The sequence below is a fragment of the Clupea harengus genome, unplaced genomic scaffold (assembly GCF_900700415.2).
Source record: "Clupea harengus unplaced genomic scaffold, Ch_v2.0.2, whole genome shotgun sequence".
Classification (NCBI taxonomy): Eukaryota; Metazoa; Chordata; class Actinopteri; order Clupeiformes; family Clupeidae; genus Clupea; species Clupea harengus.
The window spans coordinates 140,001-146,755 of record NW_024879588.1 but is presented as its reverse complement, the minus strand read 5'-3'; the positions used below and the strand labels follow the sequence as shown (position 1 = coordinate 146,755).

General features: G+C 46.6%; 1 pseudogene; it reads right to left on the bottom strand.

The window, feature by feature from the left end:
* Positions 1-705: 705 nt before the first annotated feature.
* Positions 706-6,755, bottom strand: part of LOC122129081 — a 25,375-nt pseudogene continuing 19,325 nt past the window's right edge.

The window sequence follows — 6,755 nt, the reverse complement described above, 5'->3', positions numbered from 1 at the left end:
AAGAAAAAAGAAGAAAAAGAACCTGATTATTTTTGTTTTATTCCTTCTTCAGACTGTTCCTTCGGGCCTCAGTAGCAGGGCACGTACACTAAGGCAACCAGTGATGGAGGTCACTGCCATTTTGGCTCTGTCTGCCATGTTGGCTCAAGTCTTAGGTACGCGTGAGTGGGTGCATCACAGTGAGGGAGGCGAGCCAACATGGAGTCGGATGTGGCGCTTTCCCTGTCCAATTTTCTCTGCTACATGGCGGAGCTTTGCATGGCGTACAGATGCATTATGGGTAAAGTGCTGGGGGGTGGGTGCATGGTTGAGTGTGTGTGTGTGTGTGGGTGGGTAGTAGTATGGCGAGGTTGGGTTCCTTTGACAGAGAGTTGTTCCTTAGTCTGCCTTTTTACTGTTCATCCACTCAGTTCTCTATTTCTCTATTCAGATCAACCTTCATTTTCTCTCTTTCAAAAGTTTTCGCTCTGCTTCCTCTTCCTCTTCCTTCTTCCACTCTTCCTCTCTTTCTCCTTTGCTTCTTCACTTCGCCAACTTTGGAACTTCTTTAACACTTTTCAGTGCTTTCCCGAAAGTCCTCCTTCAAACACGTTTTCCTCCCAATTCCTCTATTCCTTTTCTTCTCAAATGTTCAGTCTTCAACTCGTGTCTTCACGTTCTCTCTCTTACTAGACTTCACTTTTAAAGCCTTCTTCTTTTTTTTCATTTCCCATGATTCTGTGAGCCAGCGTGGGTGACAAAGGAACGACACATAAGTTACAGTCAGGATACTACTTCCTGGTGCAAGGCATGCTGGGTACAAAATTGGGTCTGGGCTGGGATTACAAGGGGCGGCTGGAGTTCCAGTCTAACAGTCTGTGTGTGTGTGTGTGTGTGTGTGTGTGTGTGTGTGTGTGTCCAAAGTGGTGTCAGAATCCGGTGGACTGGATCTCAGGCTGCTTGGGTTCAACGGGGCCTCCCTCTTTTCCTGGATGGGATGAACAGAAAGAGCGAGGAGAGAAAAAAAAAAGAGACATTTGTTGAAAGAGACAGAAAGTAGCAGCCCATTCATCCATTACTCCCTACTGAAGTGAATGCTAAACAGCCAGGGACAAGTCAGATAAAAAATACCATTCAAAACAGAACCAGTGTCCTGCTCAGGCCACACGGAAAGCATCCTCACAGCATTTACACTTAATCCCTACGGGTGATATATAAACCAGAGCCTCCAGGCTCAATAGTGGATAAAACTTTCCCACATTGAATTTATTTTGCTCCCAGGATAATAACTTTACTCAGCAAGGAAGCAGCATTCTGAGCACAGCATGGGGCAGTGTTCCAATGTGCAGCTAAACTAACCTGCTATTTGAGCCAATAACCACTTTTTTCAACCTCTCTTTGGAGGGACAGTGGACCTGTATCGATACCCTTGTTGATGCTTTTTAGGTTGTGAAATCTCCAGCAATGGCCTGGATCTGTGTATTTTGTTACATTTAAGAGTTTCTGTCATTGGAGGCTGAATTGAATCATCTTTCAGCTAAATAATACATACAAGGGGGGGGGGGGGGGTGTGTGAGAGGATGAAATCTAAAGCACAGATTGAACAGGCAATTGGGTGTTTATTTTTTTTTGGGATGACCCAATGACCTTTGAACCCAGGCACACTTACCATCTCCTGATCCCCCTCGGTCCAGAGAGGGCGTCCTGACCACGGTGGGTGTGGTTTGCCTGACGTCGGCTGAGACCTGATTGGCTGGGGAGGGCTCGTGTAGTGTTTTCAGCAGCTGAGAGTGAGCCTCTATTTCCTGTAAAAGGAGGAGGCCGGTTTAGGGAAAGGATGAGGAGTGAGACACAGACAAGTGAGTGTGTGTGTGTGTGTGTGTGTGTGTGTGTGTGTGTGTGTGTGTGTGTGTGTGTGTGTGTGTGTGTGTGAGCGTGTTGGAGACAGAGAAGAGAGAGAGAGAATAAGTGTGAGAGAGAGGGAGGGAGTGGAGGACAGGAAAATAAAAAGAGAGAAAGAGTGACACCTCATAAAAGAAATCAGAGAGAGAGCGAGAGTAACTGAGCAAGATAACCAGCGAAAGAGAGAGAAAAAGAGGGACAGAGAAAGAGAGAGAGAAAAAGAGGGACAGAGAAAGAGAGAGAGAGAAAAAGAGGCACAGAGAGAGAGAGAAAAAGAGGGACAGAGAAAGAGAGAGGGAAAGAAAGAGGTACAGAGAAAGAGAGATAGAGAAAAAGAGGGACAGAGAGAGAGAGAAAAAGAGGGACAGAGAAAGAGAGGGAGAAAGAGGGACAGAGAAAGATAAACTGAACACATACAGACCATGAAAGTCTACAGAGCTGATCACTCAGGCTGTTTCCTTGAAACACTGGGTATAAGGATGTGTGTATACAACTGTGTGTGAGTGACAGAAAGGGAGTTTCAGTAATTACATGCAAGAGTGTGTGTGTGTATCTTCTAATTCTAATTCCTTATAGAAGGGGAGTTTCAGTAATTAATAGCAAGTGTCTGTGTGTGTGAGAGAGTGTGTGTGTGTGTGTGTGTGTGTGTGTGTATATATCTTCTAATTCTAATTCCTTACAGAAGGGGAGTTTCAGTAATTACATGAAATTGTGTGTGTGTGTGTCTAATTCCTTACCCTTAGCTTGTGCAGTTTATTCATGAGCTGGTGTATGTGTGTGTGTGTGTGTGTGTGTGTGTGTGTGTGTCTAATTCCTTACCCTTAGCTTGTGCAGTTTGCTCATGAGCTCCCCGATGGTGTGGAAGATCTCGTCCACGTTCTTAACCACGTGGCGCTGGGCGCTCACAGGCGATTGGCCGACGCTCGTCACCTCCCCTTTACTGGGCACGGGGTTCTTGGCCCTCGGGTCGCTCATTGGTCAGTGAGAGGCAGGGGGCGGGGTCTTGGCCCTCGTGTCGGTCATTGGTCAGTGAAAGGCAGGGGGCGTCGCCGGAGCCTTCTTCAGAATTCTGCTGCGGTGACGAGGTCACCTCCAGTAATGGGGGGCGAGTGATGTCATCCGTGCTGCTCTCCTCAGACAAGCCCTCCGAAGCCTCCTGGGGCATCACCAGGTAGAACATGTTGCCTAGACGACGACATACCCACAACATTATTCCCCTGCAAGAATGTCGAGTCATCTTCGTACCACACCATTCTCTCTTGACTGTGCAGCACTGCCTAGAGACTAAACAAGGCCTTGAAACAACACCAACACAGATAACAGACAGATAAAACAGACTGCTTGGAACAGACAAAATATATATATTTTTTTCTGAGAGTAAAACAATGTTTCTAAAATGTCACATTCAGCCAAGCAGCTCTGACTTTAAGGCTTGGGTTGAATCTGAAGAGCTCCAAACATGAGAGAAGTAGAACACGCTCACCCCTAAACCAGTGACACGGAATGTTCCAGAATCTCACATGACGTTGAGTCCAAAAGGCATCAGTAAAAATATGTCCACACAAACAATTTCCTGACGACGTCTCCTTCAGCCTAAGTGCTGCGGAGAACTATGTTCTACTGTTGTGGTCATCACACACACACACACACACACACGCACACACACACACACCACCCCTCAGCCAGTTAGCGGATTTGAAACAATGCCATGCTCACTCTTCACACAAACATCCACAGACAGAGAGGGGATCTGACTGGAGTTGAACAAATCGCCCTGAATGTGAAGGCCGGTTTCATTGGCGGAGTCATGCCAATTGTTTGGAATGTTAAACGACGACGTTAACTTGTCCCATATTACTGGTCGTTATTAGGACTTCAGGAAGTGTGACCTTCCATCACAAAAACAAGACTGTTTTTTGGTGAAAACACCATGCATTTTACACTCAAAACCACCTCTTCATGCAACCACTGGCCGTAACAGCAACAAGCTGTGTCATTTTCTTGTCATTTTGTTGTCAACTAAAAAAGCTGGATACAGCTAGACTTTCATCTCTCTCTATTCCCATAAAATATTGAAAATATTCCAGCTAATGAAATATAAAGGACCTATAACTAAATTGTCTAGAATATTGCTCACAACAAACGTTGTGAGGATGATGAAGAGTACAACCCCTTTAAAACAATCAACACAAATCAGATTGTTTACTTTTGTGGTGGATTGTATACAAATGTGATTATTAATTGGAATATTTAATTTCTAACTGGCAAATTGATTGGTTTGATTGATGAATCAATTGAGGACAGTGGTGTTTGTATATGCCATCCTTTAAAAGGTCCAGTCCTTGATTCTAGCAAAGGACTGTACCTTTAAAAGCACATGGCAACGGTTAGGGGTCTAGTCTCCTCATCCACCACAGCTATCTACGAGGGATCGAGGTTACCAAAGAGCACTGTCCCCACCTCTCGACTCTGCCGATTGGGCTGGAGTGGATGTTGACATCATCAGTGATGTCGTCAGGAAGAGAAGGAGAACCCGCACCCACAGCTGAAAAAGGAGGGGAGGAATGTGTGTGCACAAGAGTGTGTGTGTGTGTGTGTGTGTGTGTGTGTGTGTGTGTGTGTGTGTGTGTGTGTGTGTGTGTGTGTGTGTGTGTGTGTGTGGTGTGTGTGTGTGTGTGTGTGTGTGTGTGTGAGTGAGTGAGTGAGTGAGTGAGTGAGTGAGTGAGTGAGTGTGAGTGTGTGAGAAAGAGGGAGAGGATGTGAGAAAGCGTGAAAGTATGAGGGCAGTGAGAATAGGGTGTGTGTGTGTATTTGTGTGTGTACATGTGTGTGTGTGTGTGTGTGTGGAGAGGGAAGAGCAGGGTTTGTCAGTGCAGGGGGGGGTACAGCACAAGTACGTGTCAGAGTATATGCGTGCGTGTGTGTGTGTGTGTGTGTGTGTGTGTGTGTGTGTGTGTGTGTGTGTGTGTGTGTGTGTGTGTGGCCGTGTGTTGCAAAGAAGCAGTAGGAAAAGAAAGTAACATATAAAAAAGGATTAAAATCACATCAGCTTAATCATAGCAAGCTCTAAGCACATGCAGAGAGAGGGGTGGAGGGGGCGTGGGAGAGAAAGAGACGGGGGGAACGTTTAGGATTCAGAGATAGAAGAGAGGAAGAACAATCATTAACAAGTCACAGGTTTCTAAAACACACCAAAAAAATTACTCCAAGGGCACCATCATTTCACCGTTACGACCTGAGATGAGCTGGTCTCGTTACCTTTCCGCATCACTCTTGGGGCGGGAGCTTCTGCCTCTGGAGGCGGGGCTTCCTCTGCTTCCTCAGCCTCCCATTGGCTGGGGCAGTCAGAGTTGGCAGGTTCAGTGGGCTCAGGCTGCTGTCCGTCCGTGAACGGGCTCCTCTCGTTGGCCGTCTCATTGGTGGGGCGTGTCGTCCGTGTCTTGGCTCCAGCCGTCGTCGAGGTCTCGGAATATTAACTGCCTGAGAGTCTCCACTGAGGGAGAGGAAGGAACGAGACACAGAGGATGAAGAATTAAAACAGGCATGATGGTTGGCATAGTGACAACTATGATTGGCAGTCAAGGCCACAAACTCCTACACATAACTAATCTAGTACTGTGGAAACGACTTTTATATTCTTTTATTATCCACTAACCTAAACACAATGAAGGATGGGGGATCATTCTTACCCATATGCATTTTTAATGATCGATGGCATAACTCACTCTCTCACCCTCTCTCCCTTCCCTCTCTTTCATTCTCTCTCATCCCCTCCTCTTTCTTACCCTCTCTCTCTCTCTCTCTCTCTCTGTCTCTCTCTCTCTCTCTCACCATCATGTAGCGCTGCCTCTGCTATCCCGCTGCTCTGGTCGGTGCAGATGAAGGCCTCTGCGGGGTCGGCTGGTGTGGTGGGCGTGAGCATGCTGTCCTCGTCACTGGGGGACTCCCTCTCCCTCTCCATTAAGGGGGAGCTCTCTGCTAACAACACTTTTAAAGGGGGAGAAGGAGGGAGGGAGGATTTAAGCACGACTAAAGGAAACTCAGAAAGCCACACTGAAATATACAAAATGTCATCTTAAATTTCCAACAGTGATTACAGCACGATTTGTCAGTGCTGCATTCATCTTGACCTTAACATTAAAAATAAAATATATATATAAAAAAAGCTTCTTTTCCAATATCCATTAATGACGAGTGGCAATAGGCACTGGTTTTAAACCCATGAGCCAGAGGTCCAATGCAAACGGATGGTTTTAAACCCATGAGCCAGAGGTCCAATGCAAATGGATGGTTCTCCTGTTTACGGATGACTGTAGCGCTGTGACGTCAGGTTCCATAAGGGTTCCTGTCACAGGACGGCGTCAGATCTCACCTGGCTGGTAAGCGGGGCCCCCCGGGGAGTCCAGGTTGGAGCTGCAGGAGCACAAACACAGGGAGGGGGGGGAGGGGTGGGGGGGAGGGGGGTGAACAAACAGCACTGAAATACACATCCAGCCAGAGTTCACAAAGGGAGCCGGAGAAAACAAAAGACTCGACACACAGAGTGAGTGACTAGGATGGAGAAGAGCTGGAGCAACATGTGTGTTTCTAATGAAACTCTTCCAGGAACTCTGAAAGGGCTAAACTCTGATTACACTTGATAAAACAAAATGACTGCAATGAATGCAAAAACATGCCTAGAATGGAAAAGAGAATGGATTTCTTATTTTCAATGGCGAACATTTATAACTCACGTGGTTTGTTGCGATCCTTGTTTGGCTGATCTCGCATTCTCTGTGGCCAGTAAGATTGTCTTTTCCAACAAGTCCTTCCACCTGTGAGCAAACAAACGCAAGAAGCAAGATCATTGGTCAGTCAGCTGCCACTCACCCTGA